The sequence below is a fragment of the Cervus elaphus genome, chromosome 9 (genome assembly GCF_910594005.1).
Source record: "Cervus elaphus chromosome 9, mCerEla1.1, whole genome shotgun sequence".
Lineage (NCBI taxonomy): Eukaryota > Metazoa > Chordata > Mammalia > Artiodactyla > Cervidae > Cervus > Cervus elaphus.
The window spans coordinates 95177121-95196350 of NC_057823.1; the positions used below are offsets into that span (position 1 = coordinate 95177121).

The following is a 19230-nucleotide window of genomic DNA, read 5'->3' on the forward strand; positions in this document are numbered from 1 at the left end:
TGGATTTAGTTGGAGTTACGAGTGACTTCTGGTTTGCTTATACCACAGCACAGACTTGTCTGTGCTAGATTTATACTTTACCAATTCGTACTTTCCAAGGAAAATGCATGTATGTGGGTAAGAGAGGCATTTGAAATGAATGTACCACTTAATCATAGAAATTCAGAGCACCCCAAAGTGGAGATCCCAACATTGTCTTTGACCAGGGCAGGTACAGCTCAGATAATATAAAGCTTTATATTTTATATTATATTTATAATAATATAATGCTTTCAGATTATATTCCAAGTCACAGCGGCATCATGGCACTAGCCTGCAGGCATCCTGTTGACTGAAGGCCCAGGGTCCCACCTCACTTCTGACTTAGTCTTTCCTGATCCCTTTCTAAGCTGGAAACACTTTCTTCCTTATGCTCCAATCCACTTGCATTCAATCTTGTATTAAAATTAGCTGTGTTCAATTCTCTCTTGCTCAGTGTTTCCTAAGCTCCCTGAGAGAACATATCTGTTTTGTTTATCTGTGTGTTTCCAATGGTGCCTTGTGCAAAGTAGGCACTCAGTCAGTTTTGTTGAATAGTTCAACTCAGCTGCTGAGATTACTGAAGTTAAAACCAACTACAAAAGTCTTGTGTTTCATCTCTTTTAAATTCTAGAGCAAAGTTAGAGCTTACTCGAAGTACTGAAACTTGGGCTTGATAGTGACAGAATGATGTCCAGTAACGAGCATCATCTTACTAAGGTATGGGAATCTTGGCAGCTCAGTCAAGATGCAAACAAATTCTTGCCTGGCCTGGGGTTTTGGAAGGAGACTCAAATGCCTTTGTAGTCACCCATGGAATGACTGGCTCACTTTGGTTAGCCAGTCACTGGTCCACTCTCCCATATGGGGCTGTCTGCATTCTCCTATAGAGTCTGGCTGTAGAACATACTACTATTTCCTTACATGTTCATTACATGCTAACTCTATAGGCCTGAACGTTTATGTTGCACCAAAAAAGTACTAGCCTGAACAGAGACTGAGATGCCAAGTAAAAAAATTATCTAGTGTAGAAAGATTTAGTAATAAAATATACTACTGTCTGTCCTTTTTAGAGATTGCATTCTTCTCAGTTAAAATCACTCCTAACTTTTTCAATAGTTTCTTCCATAAATATGGTAGTATATTTATAGCTATTTCTTGATCAAATAAACTTTAACTATTGACATTTTCCTGCTCTATATCCTGTGGATTTAACTTCTTGAAGAACTACTTGAATTTTCTTTCATTTCTTCTTCTAGTGTTTGGTATTATATTATTAATTTTTGGTTTTCTGTTGTTACTTGTCCATGCCTGCAATAATATGAATAGTATGTTTCATTTTTTGTTCCCTCAGCTTTAGATGTACTTCTTGAATCAGTACTAAGTTAGATGGTAATAATATTCATAAATATTTCATTATGATGCTGTATCTTTCTATATTTTTTTCATTTTTTGAAAAACTTTACTTTTCTCTGCTCTCTCTGTTCTTTTTCTGGAACCCCGGTTGGTTGAACATTGAAATTTGTATGTTGATATTTTATGACTTTTATCATCTCTTGATTTGTTTCATATTTTAATTTTTCCATTCTATGTTCTGATATATTTTTATTGATATCTTACTACCCTTTTATGAATTTTTGAATTTTGCATTTAAAAAATTGAGGAATTAGTTCTTACTGTGATCTACCCCATTTTTTGTAGATCTTGTTTTTAAGGTTATAATATCATTTAAAAACTCATTAGGCGTCTAATTAGAATTTAAGAAAAAAATTTCTTCTGTTCCTTGCATTTCCGTTATGTTCTCCTGGAACTATGGCTCTCATTGGATCTTGATCTCTCTTTTTTATGCTGTTAATCTTCCTCATATGCTGGTGGTCCTTGATCATCAGTTCCTATTTTAGACTAAATGTTTAGGTTGATTATTCCAGGCTGGGGTGCAGGCTTCCTTGACTACTCTGTAGGTCCTTTCTTTCTCCAGGATGCCTCTTCCCCTGAAGGGAAGGCTCTTTCTGGGTAGGTAGGGCTTATTATCTGCAGAATTCTCACAAGGGTGAGTGGATGAGAGACTGAGAAACCAGGGCAGAAATCATACTAGCCACCTGTGCTTTCCCCCTGCAACTTGCTCAGTTCCTTTAGGTGCTTGCACTATTTTTCTCTCATAGAAGTGAACACTGAACTGCCTTTTACAGGCAGAGATCCTGAGTGTGTTAGATGTGTGTGTGTGTCTGTGTGTATGAGTGAGCCAGTGCACCTGTTTTATTGAAGGACATTTGTTGACCCCCGTTTTCACTGCCGCACTCTGCTCACCGGGCTGTGAGTCTCTCCAGAGTTCTTCTGGGGATGAAGCCCCACCCTTCGCTGTGGCCTCTTCTGCCGTCCTGCGCTGCCGGTTCCTATGCTCCATTTCCTGCACCCATAGAGTTCCTTTTGTTTTCTGTTCCTCGGAATTTACTGATTCATCTCTCGTGTTGCCTTTGCTGTGAAGCCTTCATTCTCTTGTCAATTTCTTTATTATCTTTTTCATGGTCTCAGAAAAAAGATAAGACTGGAACTCCTTTCCGATACGCTTGCTATAGGTGCTAGTTCCCAGTTTGATGCATACTTAAGCAATCTTTTAAGGGAATTATTTTAAAGAAGAGTACTACTCTATAAGATTGTGAGAAATTATGACTTATGTATCCAGCAGAAGGAGAAATACCATGCCTGAGGCACTTTAACTGTTCAACCCAATAATAACAGGCACATAGAGCCACTTATGTGACAGGCAGTCTTCCAGGTACTTTATGTATGTTATTCAATTCTTACAGTAACAGTATAGGGAAATACTGTAATTGTCCCCATTTTATAGATGAGAAAACTGAGGCACAGAAAGGTTGACTCACTTGTTTAAGGTCACACAACTCGTGAGTAAAACAAGCCAAGATTCAGATTTCATCGCCTGAGACTGAGCTTTTAACCTTTACGCCATATTGCCTCTCATAATCACATCACTAAAAAAAAAAAAAGCCATGAAGATAGAATATGGGTGGAGTTGTGAATAATAATTGATAAAATATTTTCTTTAAAAAATACAGTCACTTTCAAAAAGAGATAAAAGATCAATATAATTCTGTGGTGATAAGGAATACTGGAGTGGGTTGCCATTTCATTTCCAAGGGATCTTCCCAACCCAGAGATTGAACCCAGGTCTCCCACATTGCAGGCAGATTCTTTACTATCTGAGCCATCAGGGAAGCTCCCAGGTAATACTGAATTATGGAATTCTGGCTACACAATTAAACATACCCTCAGTGGAAAGAAAATGGGAGGCCTGAAGAGAAGCTGGCATATTTGCACGGAAAACTGGTAAGGCTGGAAGATACCTGTGTAACGTGTGGCTAGGAGAATACATAACTAAGGAGAATAGAAAAGAATGGGACAAGGATTTCAAGAGAGTTAAAGCCAAGGATTAGCTGAGGCTCACAAAAACCACTAAAGACAGCAGCAGCAATTTTTAGAGCTATTTTCAGAACAATAGATAGATCAAAATTATAGGTCCATTGCTTGAGAATGAGGGTATCATGTTAAAAGAAAACACAGTACTTCCGTTTTTTTGGGGTTTTTTTCTGTCTATACTGAGAAAGATGACCTTTAAGCTGGCAACACTGAGAAATCATTGTGTTTAGAGGTCATTGACATCCAGGGTAAGAGAAACTTTTGACAACTTAAATATTTTAGATGAGCTCAAATTCCAGGCCCAGACCAATTACATTTTAGGCAATAAACAATCTTATTGATATGATCATAGTACTGTCATATTGTTTGAGGAATTTTGGAAAAGAGGGACCAGAATTCAAAAGATTAGAGGAAGGTATGTAAGACCCCAATTTCAAAAAAGGAGAGATGATCAGTTATATTGTGTGTTTTAAATATTTACTCCCCTTTCCTGCAAGAACCTTTCATTTAGGCCCTTTTGTGTAGAGTCTACTTCCCACCCCATCAACATCAGACTTCACCATGTATCTTGCTATGGCCAGTGGAATGTGAAAAGCGACATTAGCTACTTTCAAGCAAAATCTTTAAGAATCTCTGTGTTTTCTGCTATCCCTGTTAAAACATATGTTATCAATTATTTGAATGACTGTATAGAAATTGTATTTCTCAAGTTTATTTAACATTAGACCATTTGCATAAGATAATTCTCTGGAGAAGAGATTCAATCTGTTGGATGGAAAAGTTAGCATTGAAAATGCTATAATCTGTTGAAAAGATACTGAAAATATGTGATAGATTTTAAAACTTGAAGTTATAAATAACTTCATGTGTAACTTGAATAAATGTGTAACTTGAAGTTGTATTTGTAAACATCAGTTATATTGGATGAAGGAAAACTGCTTGTTGAAATTCAAGTAAAGCCAAATAGTATGGATTGGTCCAGACCTCAGATAGCATCAGTTTGCTGGTGCCTCTATAAAAATGAAGGTGATCTGAAGGTATATTAATAGTAGATATTTAACATCCAGTTTATTAAGGGGTGATTATGGACTGCAAGGAGATCCAACCAGTCCATCCTAAAGGAGATCAGTCCTGGGTGTTCATTGGAAGGACTGATGCTGAAGCTGAAATTCCAGTACTTTGGCCACCAGATGTGAAGAGTTGACTCACTGGAAAAGACCCTGATGCTGGGACGGATTGGGGGCAGGAGGAGAAGGGGACAACAGAGGATGAGATGGTTGGATGGCATCACTGACTTGAGGGACATGGGTTTGAGTAAACTCTGGGAGTTGGTGATGGACAGGGAGGCCTGGCGTGCTGCGATTCATGGTGTCGCAAAGAGTCGGACACTACTGAGCGACTGAACTGAACTGAACTGATGTATTTATATTATGTCTTGTTTGAGTATTATCCTTTAATAGGAATATGGATAAAACCCAAGCATGTTGAGGTCAGTTTATTGGGTAGAATTGGACAGATAGAGCAAGTGTGTCTAAATCTGAAGAGAGAACACTTGGTCTGTTAAGAGAAGGCTAGAGGACGAGGAAAGGATACCAATTGCAGATATGTCCATATCTAAGGGAGGAAGCTGACTATGCATTCATGTATCAAGACCTGCTTGGCTGTACTAACACTTGGTCAGACTCCTGCTTTCCTAATCAACTCCACTCCCTGGTGATACTAAACTATAAATACATAGAAGAGTCACGGAATATATGTGTATCATTTATGATAAAAAGCCAAAGGTATGGTTTTTTCAGTGCTTTCTAATTCTGGATGAACATTAGGATCTTTGGGGGGCTTTTAAAAATGCAGACACCAAGCCTCACATCAGACCTACTGAACCATAATTTCTGGTGGAGGGCCCTGGGGGGAATCTGTATTTTCGTAAAACTCCATTGATTCTAATGAGCTAATGATTTGTGAGCCACCGTGTCTTGTTAGGTGATAGGTGTTCCAGAGGCAAGAGCTGGATTAGAGAACAGTGGTACATCATCACAAGAGGCAAGTCCAGGGCAGTGGTTCCTAGAGTTTGATCTTTATGGACCATTACAGCTCTTCAAGAAATGGAATTCATCAACATAGGATGGCTAACTTTCTAGTAAAACCAACCAGCCAACCAGGCAAACTAGTATCTTTCTAGTTTATTTAAAACAAAAATTTCAGAAGGACCTGGGCAGATCACGATATAGGAAGAAAGTGCTAGAATCTTTTAGATGGAATGAACTTAGCCGTTTTTCTCCTTTCACCATTTTTCCTCAGCTTGTGGCATCATTTGGCATGTCAGCCTTTGAGAGGCAACAGTGTAGGGCGTGTACAGTTCCATATGATCTCCCAACATGCTGCTCCACTGCTGGATGTGGTCAAAAGGCTCATAGCTGGGTTAGGGACGCTACTTCTGACTGGTGGAGGAGAGGCTCTGAAAAGGGAATGTGGTTGGTGCGGTAGGGTGCAGAGATACCTTGGGTGATACAGGATCTGTGAGCAGTTGTTTGGGAAACTGGCTCTCCAGCTATAGCAGAAAAGCTTGTGGGTCCCCGAATACTGCATTGAAATGCATGAGCAGCGTTTATATATAATAACCCTTGTTGTGCCACAGGGCAGACCTGTGGGAGGAAGCCACCGGCAGATCGATTTCAGTTTAAAGTAAACAAAAGTTTTCTGACAATCAGACCTTTCCGGTAGATGTTAACAAACTACATGAAGATGGGATTATCTCTGCTGGAAGAGCTCAGAACACGTCTGAGTAACAATTTGTTAGAAATGTGATAAATTAGGAGTTTCAGATTAACATATACACATTACTATATATAAAATAGGTAAACAACAAGGACCTACTCTGTAGCACAGTGGTATTATAAAATAGTATCTTATAATAACCTATAATGGAGATCAATCTGAAAAAGAATGTATTATATATATATATGCATATACTTGAATAATTTTCTATACACTTGAAACTAACACTTATAAATTAACTATACTTCAAATAAAAAAAAAATGTGAATAAAAGTGTTCTGGTCTAAGTTGGATGAAAATCACTGTTTGTGAAGCCTGGAAGGCCTTAGTAACAACTTGGGAAGCCTTTTAAACAAATAGAGACTTCTGGATCTCTGCTTAAATCCATAAAAACAGAAACTCTCTGAATGGGACTAAGGAATCTGTATGTTTAATAGGTACTCCAGGAGACTGTAAATTAAATTGCCTGTTGCTGTGGAAAACAATTATATGAAGTGAACTTCCAATATCTTGAAGCATCTGTGATGAAAGATTTTACAAAATTCATAAAAAGAGCATTTTTTAATGGCATTAACATTTGAATATTGACTTAATATCACGTTTTATTATTAGTTATTTAGAAGTTATATCTGAAACAACTGGTCATCTGAACATCAACACAAAATAAAAGCACTGAACTGTTTTTAAAACATGGTTTGATTTGGGCTTGAAAGAGGAATTAGCTTCACATGAGGAAAGAGAGTTATGGACCCGATTATGAAATATGGATATGTAAAAATGTCAAACAGATAAAATGTTTGTGCCAAAATTTTTAATGTATAGGGATTAGTGATTCATTCTTTCCAATTTCAAATAACCTATTGGTTTAAAATGGTAGTAAATATATGTTTATTTTTGGGGAAGGGGACTTTAATTCGGACTTTTATTATTGTGAAATAATTTTTCCTTTTTGTGAGTATTTCACTTTATTATAGCTTGAGTGACTGTCTCAGTGATAACATTATGAAGGCAGATTGGGAGAGTAGCCCAAAGGTCCTCTGACTAGTTTTTAGAGTCTAGTCTGATCTGGACTGTTATCTCTTTTGAGGGTTTTTTTTTTTTTCTATTGAGTTTCTATTCCAGTCTTCTCTGTATAGATGATCTAAAAGGCTTTCAACTGTTGACAAGAGGCTAGGCCTTAAATTACAGGTATAAGAAGCTAGACTACAAAGCCACAGTCATCAAGACAGTATGGTACTGGCACAAAGACAGAAATATAGATCAATGGAACAGAATTGAAAGCCCAGAGATAAATCCACGAACCTATGGACACCTTATCTTCGACAAAGGAGGCAAGGATATACAATGGAAAAAAGACAACCTCTTTAACAAGTGGTGCTGGGAAAACTGGTCAACCACTTGTAAAAGAATGAAACTAGAACACTCTCTAATACCATACACAAAATAAACTTAAAATGGATTAAAGATCTAAATGTAAGACCAGAAACTATAAAACTCCTAGAAGAGAACATAGGCAAAACCCTCTCCGACATAAATCACAGCAGGATCCTCTACGACCCACCTCCCAGAATATTGGAAATAAAAGCAAAAATAAACAAATGGGACCTAATGAAACTTAAAAGCTTTTGCACAACAAAGGAAACAATAAGCAAGGTGAAAAGACAGCCCTCAGATTGGGAGAAAATAATAGCAAATGAAGAAACAGACAAAGGACTAATCTCAAAAATATACAAGCAACTCCTGCAGCTCAATTCCAGAAAAATAAATGATCCAATCAAAAAATGGGCCAAAGAACTACACAGACATTTCTCCAAAGAAGACATACAGATGGATAACAAACACATGAAAAGATGCTCAACATCACTCATCATCAGAGAAATGCAAATCAAAACCACAATGAGGTACCATTACACGCCAGTCAGGATGGCTGCTATCCAAAAGTCTACAAGCAATAAATGCTGGAGAGGGTGTGGAGAAAAGGGAACCCTCTTACACTGTTGAGGGGAATGCAAACTAGTACAGCCGCTATGGAGAACAGTGTGGAGATTCCTTAAAAAACTGGAAATAGAACTGCCATATGACCCAGCAATCCCACTTCTGGGCATACACACCGAGGAAACCAGATCTGAAAGAGACACGTGCACCCCAATGTTCATCGCAGCACTGTTTATAATAGCCAGGACATGGAAGCAACCTAGATGCCCATCAGCAGACGAATGGATAAGGAAGCTGTGGTACATATACACCATGGAATATTACTCAGCCGTTAAAAAGAATTCATTTGAATCAGTTCTAATGAGATGGATGAAAATGGAGCCTATTATACAGAGTGAAGTAAGCCAGAAAGATAAAGAACATTACAGCATACTAACACATATATATGGAATTTAGAAAGATGGTAATGATAACCCTATATGCAAAACAGAAAGAGAGACACAGATGTACAGAACAGACTTTTGGACTCTGTGGGAGAAGGTGAGGGTGGGATGTTTCGAGAGAACAGCATTGAAACATGTATATTATCTATAGTGAAACAGATCACCAGCCCAGGTTGGATGCATGAGACAAGTGCTTGGGCCTGGTGCACTGGGAAGACTCAGAGGAATCGGGTGGAGAGGGAGGTGGGAGGGGGGATCGGGATGGGGAATACATGTAAATCCATGGCTGATTCATGTCAATGTATGGCAAAAACCACTACAATACTGTAAAGTAATTAGCCTCCAACTAATAAAAATAAATGAAAAAAAAAAAAGAAACTAGACAGATGCTATCAATCAATTGAATATATAAACATTGCTCAAATTTTTTTGAAAGTCTAACCCTTGAGAAAAATTTTTCTAATATCTTTTGAGCTGTTCAATGCCTTAGAAATGTTTGTCATAAACATATTTTCCTTCTCTTAGCATCTAGAGTCTACTTGAATATTATTCATATACATATTCAGCAGAAACCTAGTGGAAGCTAACTTTATGTCAGGCACAAGGCTAAGTATTGGGTAAACAAGACCCCTGCTCTTAGGAAGCTATGTTCTGATAAAAGGAAAGAGATAATAAGCTTGTGGATAAATATGTAAAAATTTTGGCTAGTGACAAATGTTATAAGGCAAATCAAATGGATCAGAGACCTGTTGGGGGACTCTTCTTTAGATGAAGTGGTTTAGAAAAGGAGGTGATATTTGAGCCAAGACCTGAGCAGTTGTGAGAGAAAAGCTTCTAGGAGAGACTGTATCCAGTTCAAAGGTCCTGAGGTCAGAGTAAGTTGAAGAATCAAGAGGTTAGTGTAGTACCATTGTAATGAAAACTTTGCGGGGATGGGACAAAAGGAAGTTAAAAAAAAAGGCAAGGGCTAGATAATGCAGAATCCCACAGGCCATGATAGGAGTTTGAATATATTCTAAACATGATAGGTTCTAATTAGGCAGTGGTGGTGTTGTTGCTTTGTTGTTCAGTTGCTCAGTTGTGTCTGACTCACTGCAGTCTTATGTAAGACTACAGCATGCCTGTCCTTCACTATCTCCCGGAGCCTGCTCAAACTCATGTCCGTTGAGTCGGCAATGCCATCGAACCATCTCATCCTCTGTTGTCCCCTTCTCCTCCTGCCTTCCATCTTTCCCGGTATCATGGTTTTTTTTTTACTTTTGTATTTACAGAGATAACTCCAGCTCTGTGTAGAGAAGGGACCACAGTCAGTTAAGAGTGGAATGAAGACCAGCTTGAAGGCTATTGCATTAGTTCAGTTTAGAGATGATGCCTGCTTGTTGGAATAAAGCTTTTGACTGAGGGAATGTGTGTGAAAATTATATATATGCCCCTTTCAATAGACATTCTCAATCAATAAGGCCACCTACGTGACTTATACAACTTGATTCTTGAGTTTGCATTTTTCAGCCTTGGTGTTCACATGTCTAGCAATTATCATCGGTTCATTTCTCCCTGCTCTTAGCTTACTACTGCCTTCAGTTGAGAATCACTGGGTTAGATGACTGAACAAGAAAACTTGGTCTTTATAGTCCAAATATGTGTATCCCAGTTAAAACCCAGAGACCAACACTCAATTTTTTCTGCCATTTCCCTTTCTCTCCCCACAGGCTCCTTCCCCTTAGTTTCTACCGCTTAATTTCTGTCCCCAGAGGATCACAGCTGCCCAGCCGCTCCCCTTCTCATCTGCCTACTCTAAAAGACACATGGATCTTAATTTCGATTCTGTCATTTTGAGGGATTTACCTTTTATATATGGAGGAACACAGAGATGAATAGAAATAAAAATGCAGGAAACACCTTAATTTATTCCACTAGAGGAAGGGAGGATGAACAAGTTACCTTTCCTTTTCATTAAACCATAGGTAGAGCTGAAGGGGGTGGGGACACATTTTTAACGCTTTTTTTTTTTTTTTAAACAAAAGAAAAGTAATATGTTGATGTGACAGTTGATAACAATATAGTAAAATCTAGTGTTTATTGAGTGATTGTTATGTGGCAACCATTGTTGCCCAGGGTTTCTTGGATTGATTCTCTTATTGTTAGCCCTCTTCACAGATGAGGAAACTGAGTTTCAGAACTGTTAAGAGATTGGTTCAAGGCCCCATAGAGCAGCAGTCACCAACCTTTTTGGCATCAGGGACCAGTTTTGTGGAAGACAATTTTTCCACTGACTGGGGTAGGGGAATGGTTTGGGGATGATTCAAGGACATTACATTTCTTTATTTATTCTGTTATTCCATCAGCTCCACCTCAGATCATCAGGCATTAGATCCTGGAGGTTGGGAACCCGGCCTCAGACTGAGGGGCCACCCAGGATTTTCTCTTCTCTAGGCTATGCTGCCTCTCCAGGCGAGAGGACTTGGGGATCTGCAGAGAAAGGAGCCTTGGCAGGTGTGGTGCTGAAGACCCATTTACCAGGTAGGTGTCCCGTCTGCCTGACTTCCAGTGTGGCCCTGTCTCCTCCTTCAGTCTCTATGCGGTCACCTCTGGGCCTTGTTTCAGCCTCACTTTGCCTCTACCTATCCTTCCTTTGGGTCTTTATTGATAAGTATCTCTTTCATCATCTGGCTGCCAAAATGAAAAGAAACATTCCCCCTCTCCTTATCACTGAATTTCCGACTCAGATGGTCCCATACTCATTTGCTTTACCAGCTGCCGTCTGCTTCCCAGTGGGTGCTCTCATTATGTCTGAAGCGGGGAGCAGGAGAGCAGAGCGCCCTAAGCTGTGGGGACACAACGTTTCCTCTCTGTGGTTTGTCCTCTTGGGTGTTGGGACATTCATGTATCAGCTTGTCACTCTCACAGGTATACTCCTGCTCACAGCAGGCTCCAGGAGATTACTTGTCTCGCTACTGAATTTTCTTTATATGTTTTTTTTTAAGTATGTATAAAATTATAGTCTTGAGCTTTCCTTTTTCATACACAAACTAATCATTATGAAACCCAATAATGATCCCTAAGGGAAAAACCACATGGAGCAAAAGGGCTCAGACGTGGAGTGAGGGTGTTGGACAACAGACATCATTCTGGGACCGTGGACACAATTCTTTCCGGGGGGTCGGTGCACTGCATTTTTATGACTTGAAGCTATTTTTCAGGGCATTACGCCATAGTTTCCACAGAGCACAATTGTGTGCTGTAATGTCCGTTTTGCATGCTCTATATCAGTCGTGAGTCTGAAATTGCAAGGCTTGAGCATCATGTATTATTGATCCGATGTTTTGACTTTAACACAGGAGAGGGGAAAGCTTAAAGGACCAGAAAATTCAGAAACACTTCATGAGATAAAGGGACTGATTTTCTGTAATCTCTTTGACAAAAGTGCTTTAACAGTTTATTCTTATAGGTGATGTGACTACAGGACAAGTTAACTTGATTATTTGCTTTTGAATATAAGAAAGGAGTGTGAGGGAGAAGTTTCTTTTAAATTTGAGATATAAGTATGATTTCCATTCCATGAAATAGAAGATGGGTGTACCTCAATATTTTACTTTTGAGAGAGAGATTTTGTCATTTTAGTCTTAAAGGCAGAGCATCCCTGTTCTTGGGCCAAAATCAGAACAAGGAACTTTCTGGCTTCTCTGCCTCTAAGAAAAGAGGAAGAAAGTCTCACTTTTTATCTTCTAGCAAAATCTGTTCTTAAGAAAGCCTCAAGTACTTGTTTATACTAAAGTGAAAATGATGAACACTGCTTAAAACACCATCTCTCTCTCCCGAAGAATGATATAGTTTCACAAGGATCAAATATTTAGGTGAAAGAGTGGGAAATCCTCCCAATTATTAATTTATGTATTTGTCTGTTTACTTCTTTCTAAAAATTTATTTTGTACTTTGTTCTAAAAGGGAGATTTAAGACCATGCCTCATATGATTAAAAACATTAAAAATAAATAATTGAGAATATTAGGATGACTCTAATATTGAGAATTTGGTGCTTTAGGGAGACATGGAAAGGACATTTTGTTTTGTTAGAGTTGTTGAGTGTTAGTTACTTGGCCATGTCTGACTCTTTGCGACCCCATGGACTACAATCGGCTAGGCTCCTCTGTCCATGGAATTCTCCAGGCAAGAATACTGGAGTGGGTTGCCATTTCCTTCTCCAAGAATTGTTAGAAATTCTTATTTTATCTTGAAATCTTACTGGGGCAGGGAGTGGGGTGAATTTATTAACTCCCTTATAACAGATCAGCTTTTCAGCACGTTTAGGATAATTTTTGGTGAAAAGTTAGTGTTTCTTAAACTCTTAGCTTGCTTGGGGCATTTAGTATGGTTTACTATTCTAAGGTCAGTTCTTTGATAGTCTTCTCATTGGTTATTGTTTAACTTCCCTTTAAACAACTTAATCTTCCAAGGAAGGTACAAAGTTCAGTTAATGTTTCTATTGTTCCTAATTATGATAGCATATAAGACCACTGTATAACTAAAAATGCCTCCTAAAACAAAAAATTCATACTTCAAACAATTAGCCTGACTCTGGATATCAGCATTAGGCAGGGTAATCCTGCACTCACAGGAAAATGCTGCCATGTCAATGAAATGTTGATACAGATAAATCGTCTGTGTTCCGTACTGTCTGTGTGCTTCAATCCTAACTCCCACTGCCTCCTCCTACCGCTGTGCGCTCCTTACAAGGACAGGATGTCAAAGGAGATCAAACACTCCCCTAGAGGGATCCAGAAAGAAGAAAGTGGTAGATCTCCTCCTTTCTAGAGGTATGTCTATTTTGCAATTCATCGAGGAGGAGGATTGCTTAGGGTCCAGAATTGAAACTCAATACAGGGGTTTAGTTTTTTCCTCCCTTTTTAAAAGTAGAGGAAAACAGAGCCCTGGAAACTTGAGTTAAAAGTGCTGCCTGTACCAAGCAGAAAGAGATTGTGGTTCCCTTGCCATTCCTCCCGGAACCTGGAACAGTGCCCCCCTATGTATATGTTCAGTAGGTACTTGAGAATGTGTAATGAAATCTTCCTTCTGAAACCTTGTTTCTGAATATCAATGTAATAGGAGCTCTGAGGTACTTTCCAGGTACGAGAAATCGTTCAATTCCTACCCTGCTGATCGGCTGAAGATGAGCCAGCACTGACTCATTATACTGTGTAGGTCAAGGGTGCTCAGCTCTGAAATCAAGTTACTTGGATTCAACTGGTACCTTCACCACTGTCTAGCTGTGTAAATATGGGGAAATTGCAGAGCTGCTTTAGAACTGAATTTCCTCAGCTGCAAAAGGGGCGGTTAGGAGAGGGAATGGATGTATTAAGTACACAGCACTAGATACCCACTGTGCTTAGGTGCTCAGTCGTGTCCAACTCTTTGTGACCCCACCGACTGCAGTCCACCAGGCTCCTCTGTCCATGGGGATTCTCCAGGCAAGAACACTGGAGTGGGTTGCCATGCCTTCCTCTGGGGATCTTCCCAACCCATGTCTCCCACATTGCAGATGGATTCTTTACTGACTGAGCCACCAGCGAAGCCCAGACCCCCACTGCCTGATAAATATTGGCCAGCAGCCTACAGTATGGTAGCCCTAGGCCCAGGAGAGCTCAAGCCCTATGGCCTAAAAGGAAAACTCTTTTTGACTAGAAATAATAGGAGCTCCCAGGGGTTTAAAGACAGATTGACAGCTACCATGACTTTTCAAGGTAGATAATAATTAAAAGATCATTGTAAAGGATTGCTTTCAAGATAGAAGTAGGCTGCTATCAAAAGATTTTGAGTCAGGAATAAATATTGGTGGATTTCTTTCTTCAAAGAGATTTTTAGAATTATTTCCAATAAAATAAAGAGAGTTTATGGGTCTAAAAAGATAACATTTAAAAACCTTAAAGATGAGATCTTGTTTAGAAGTTACTTTTCGTTAACAAATATGTCATTCATTCAGCAAATACTTACTAAACAACTACTGTACCTCAAGCATTGTATTAGGTGTTAGTGAGAAAAAAGTAAAAAAAAAAAAAAAAAAGTATGGTGCTTGTTCTTAATAAGTTTAGAGAAATATTCATATAATCAATGCCCTTCCAAGTCATTATCCTGAGATCCTATACATTTGTTCCAATATTGCTGCTGTTGCTCTCAACACCTTCAAACAACTTTTGGGCAAGGCCCAAGTTCCACAAAAACAGCAGTGGTCTCTGCTTTTGGAAGGACCAATATTCAACTGACATTAAAATATCCCAAATCTCCTTTGTTGGTTGATTATTGCCACAGTTCAGAAATCCCCAGGTGCCCATTCATCCCCACCACTACAGTTTCCCCTATTGGACCCTCTAGAAGGACTCACAGTTCCGCCACTAAAGAGTTAGTATTTGGATCTTGGTCAAAGTCCTCCAGTACCTTGCTTAGTGATATCTGTTCTGATTGATATGTGCCCTGCCATACCTGTTGCTGAGTATCTAATATATCACCCCTAATTTAGTGTCACATTAAAAGTGAAAGTGGTAGTCACTCAGCTGTGTCTGACTCTTTGCAACCCCACGGACTGCAGCCTGCCAGTCTCCTCTGTCCATGGAATTCCCCAGGCAAGACTACTGGAGTGGGTAGTCATTTCCTTCTCCAGGGGATCCTCCCGACCCAGGGATTGAACCCAGATCTCCCGCATTACAGGTGGATTCTTCACCATTTGAGCTACCCAGGAAGCCCTTAGTGTCACATTACATTTAGGGTCACATTGCATTCCCCCTAATCCAGGTGCTCAGTGGGTAAAGAATCTGCCTGCAATGCAGGGGCCACATGAGACACCGGTTCGATCCCTGGGTTGGGAAGATCTGTTGGAGGAGGGCATGGCAACTCACCCCATTTTTCCTGGCTGGAGAATCCCATGGACAGAGGAGCCTGGTGGGCTACAGTCCATAGGGTCGCAGAAAGTCATAAATGACTGAAGCAACTGAGCATGCATGCAATCCTGTCACATTCACTGTTTTTATGTTTTTAACCTGGTGCACCTGGGACCCCATCTCCTACTCTAGCTTACCTTTACCTGACTTTAAAGGGCAATGCTAGGCCATCTTTAAAGACATTTGTTTTTTTAAAAAGGATCAGAGTAAAATCAAGTCCAAAAGAGAGGTCCTAAGATTGTTCTGAACAAAGGCGAACCTCATCAAGGTTTGTCTGAGGTTTCCCAAGGTGACTGCTTAGAGGAGATGACATGCATTTCCTATGTAAAGTCTGGTGCTTTTATGAACAAAAAGAATTATATATGGCCAGTTCCTTAAAGTCACATCTTGCATAAAAGATGAATGTCTCCTTTTAGAAAAGTTGTATTTAAAAAAAGTCATAAACCTCACTTAGGAGCATTATTAAAACCTAGCATATTTTTTCCAGCTAACAAAATGTTAGCATAAAGGGATATGATATGCATTTTGGAATTCCTAATACCCAGATATAAAAATAAAATAACAGTGAATTTTTTTCCAATGACAATGAAATCCACAATCAATCAAAATTGCATGGCGTGGCACAATCATAGAGAAAGTAAAAACTTTTGTTTCCAGGAATGTGAATTCAGAAACATGTATTGTTATAAAATGTGCTGATTTTTAAGAGGAGAATTGATATGAGAGGATCTAAATTTATATTTACTTTGTTAAATGACACTCAAAAGACAAAGCTGCCAATCGGCAAAACAAAATAAAACAAAAAAGACTTTGTGAAGATAAAAATTATTTAATGGTTGGTGGGACACAGTTTTGAAAGGGATGAGTATGATAGTTGTGCCGATGGCAATTTACTTTAGGTCTCATAGCCTATAAAGTTGATCAATAGTGCTTAATGAACACTTCTACTAGTTTGGCTGCTAAATCATTGTGTGAAAATCAGTAGATTTTTTTCCCATAATGATGGCAGATTTTATAGATAGCATCAATTCATTCTATAATGTTGACCATTGAGGTTTATTTGTTGAATGAATATACAGAGAACTGATCAGAGGTAAGAATAGCATATCTTTATGGATATTTTCTTAGGACTTTATTTAAAAATAATATTTTTTTAAAATTTTCTTGCAAAAATGATTACAAATGTGTAGAAACTTTTTACAAATGAGATAAAAAGGTGGTTATCTACAGTTCCCACCAACTGTAAGCAACCACCATTAGCGTTTTTGTGTGTCTTGATACACATTTTCTGTACATGTGTACTATAAATATGTATATATGTGTATGTATGTATGATTTACAAAAAAATGATCATATGCACTTTTTTCTTTTAGACAATATATTGTGATATATATCCATGTAACCCATTAGTGTTCTATAGAATTTTGTTTAGTGACTGCATAATATTCTGCTGTCTGTATATATCATAATTCATTTCAGTAATCTTCTGCTATTGGACATTTAGGTTGCTTTTAATCTTTTAACTGTTATGTTATAGACACTTGTGGCCATTCCAAGAATTTAAAATCATTTTTTGTGCTATTATTACCTTGGACAGTTTAGTTAAACCTGTGAATCCCTTCTCAGAATAATTTTTTTTGCATAAAAATATAGAATAACAGAAGAAACCAATTATATTGAAAGGATTATAAAAATATTTTGTAAAATTTGTGATTTAAAAATGTGCCTCTTATTATTTTTTTTTTTCTTCTTTTATTAGTTGGAGGCTAATTACTTCACAACATTTCAGTGGGTTTTGTCATACAAAAAATGTGCCTCTTATTAAGTAACAAGATCTAGTGGCACATCTAATAATGACAATAATTTTAACTAATGATAAACATAAATGGATTTTGAGATACCTAAAGCAAGTAGAGTAATAGTAGCTGCTATGTCCCATTTACTTCATTGTAATCTGTTGCTTATCTTAGTGATAGAAGGAAACACTCAATTTCAGTGAGAGGTTAATAAAAATAAAGATGTGAAATGTGTCCCTTCCAGACTCACAGATAGCTTGAATTTTACATCTGAAATTTCACAGCCACAGGCCTCAGATTAAGAACCTTACTGAATTTATTAGATTAACCTGAAAGCATTCAAACTAGTAGTCAGGGAGAAGTATTGTATGTTCCCCAAAGATTAGCCAAATGGACTTAAAATAACAAAATGGTACTAAACTTGGTGAAACCAATGGAGGTTGAGAATCATAATCTGTAACACAAATAGACCAGGATGATGAGTAATGGTGGAAGAAACCTAGGAGAGTTGTGGGAAGCTAATTATGAGTAGGGTTTCAAAGGAATGGAAGAGCAGAGAAAAACCCTGCTATTTAAGGCTTCTAATGAAAAGACAACGGGTTATTGAAAAGGGGAGAGTGAACTTTTCTCTTAGCTTCGAGAAACCAAATGTCCCTGCTTCAACAACCAATATTTCATAGTCAAGAAATATTATCTTAAGTGAAGTGAAAGTTGCCCAGTCGTGTCTGACTCTTTGCGACCCCATGGAATTATCCAGGCCAGAATACTGGAGTAGGTAGCCTTTTCCTTCTCCAGGGGATCCTCCCAACCCAGGGATTGAACCCAGGTCTCCTGCATTGCAGGCAGATTCTTTACCAGCTGAACCACAAGGGAAGCCCAAGAATACTGGAGTGGGTAGCCTGTTCCTTCTCCAGCAGATCTTCCCGACCCAGGAATCGAGCCGGGGTGTCTTGTGTTGCAGGCGGATTCTTTACCAACTGAGCTATAAGGGAAGCCCTATGAAATATTATCTTATTTCCTCTAAATACCGAGGTGATACAAGCTCCAGTCTCACAGACCAGCCTGCCTGCCTGAAATTGGCCCCTCCCACAAGGTTTCCTCTAAGTTTCCTTCCCTTCCCCAAGGATGCTGTTCTGAGGATGCTCAGGATAGAGCAGATCCTTGCATTTTTCCAGCTGGGCTTTCTGCAGAGCCACCTTGCATTGCCTCTGTTTCAGTCACCCATATGAGGCTGATGCAAAGATGTCCGTTCTACCTCTCGGACTTGGTGCAGGGGGGCAAGCATGCAGGAGTCTTCTCTGTGCCCTTAGCTACTCAGTTCCAAGCACAGGCCAGTTCTCCTAATTCCACACAGCCGAGACCAGGCTGCAAGTTCCCACAAAACTTCACCCATTGTGGGATGCGGGCCAGGTAATGTTGGGAAGTACTGCCCAGAGTATAACAACTTACATCCAGGACCAGCCTTCCTCAGGGCGGCTAAAGGGATTTCTCACTCTCTGGCTCAGTTTGGGAGTGTTGTTAAATACTCCCCCAAAGTCCCCAGACAGAAGAGAATTTCTCTCCTCTCAGTGAAAGCCCTGCTCCTCATAGTCTACATTTTCGACCCTTCCTGGGATCAACTGTGAAAATACCGTATGGGGAAGACCCGAGCTATACCCACAGAGATCAGCCTGTAATTTATTAGTTAATCATCTGTATATTCTGGATTATTTAGTACAAAATAACATCTTGAGTAGAAATGCCAAAGTCTAGTCTATTTCTTTTTTCAGTTTCTCTTCTAACATTCAGCGAAGTTCATACCTGCATGTATTTTTTATGTCTTTAAGTTTTCTGGCAACAACTGCTGTGACAAACACATCTTCATGTCCTTTGCCCATTTTCTAATTGGATGATTTGT

The 19230-nt window shown here is 38.9% G+C and overlaps 1 long non-coding RNA gene across 4 annotated transcripts in view; it reads left to right on the forward strand.

Moving 5' to 3' along the window:
- LOC122700630 overlaps positions 1-19230 on the forward strand; it is a 526773-nt gene that overhangs the window by 135093 nt on the left and 372450 nt on the right. For 3 of the 4 annotated variants that reach the window (XR_006342832.1, XR_006342830.1, XR_006342834.1), the window contains one exon: positions 11043-11129. The exons of the other annotated variant lie outside the window; for it this stretch is intronic. This is a non-coding gene — a long non-coding RNA (uncharacterized LOC122700630). The remainder of the gene's footprint in view (positions 1-11042; positions 11130-19230) is intronic. 4 annotated transcript variants of the gene reach the window in all.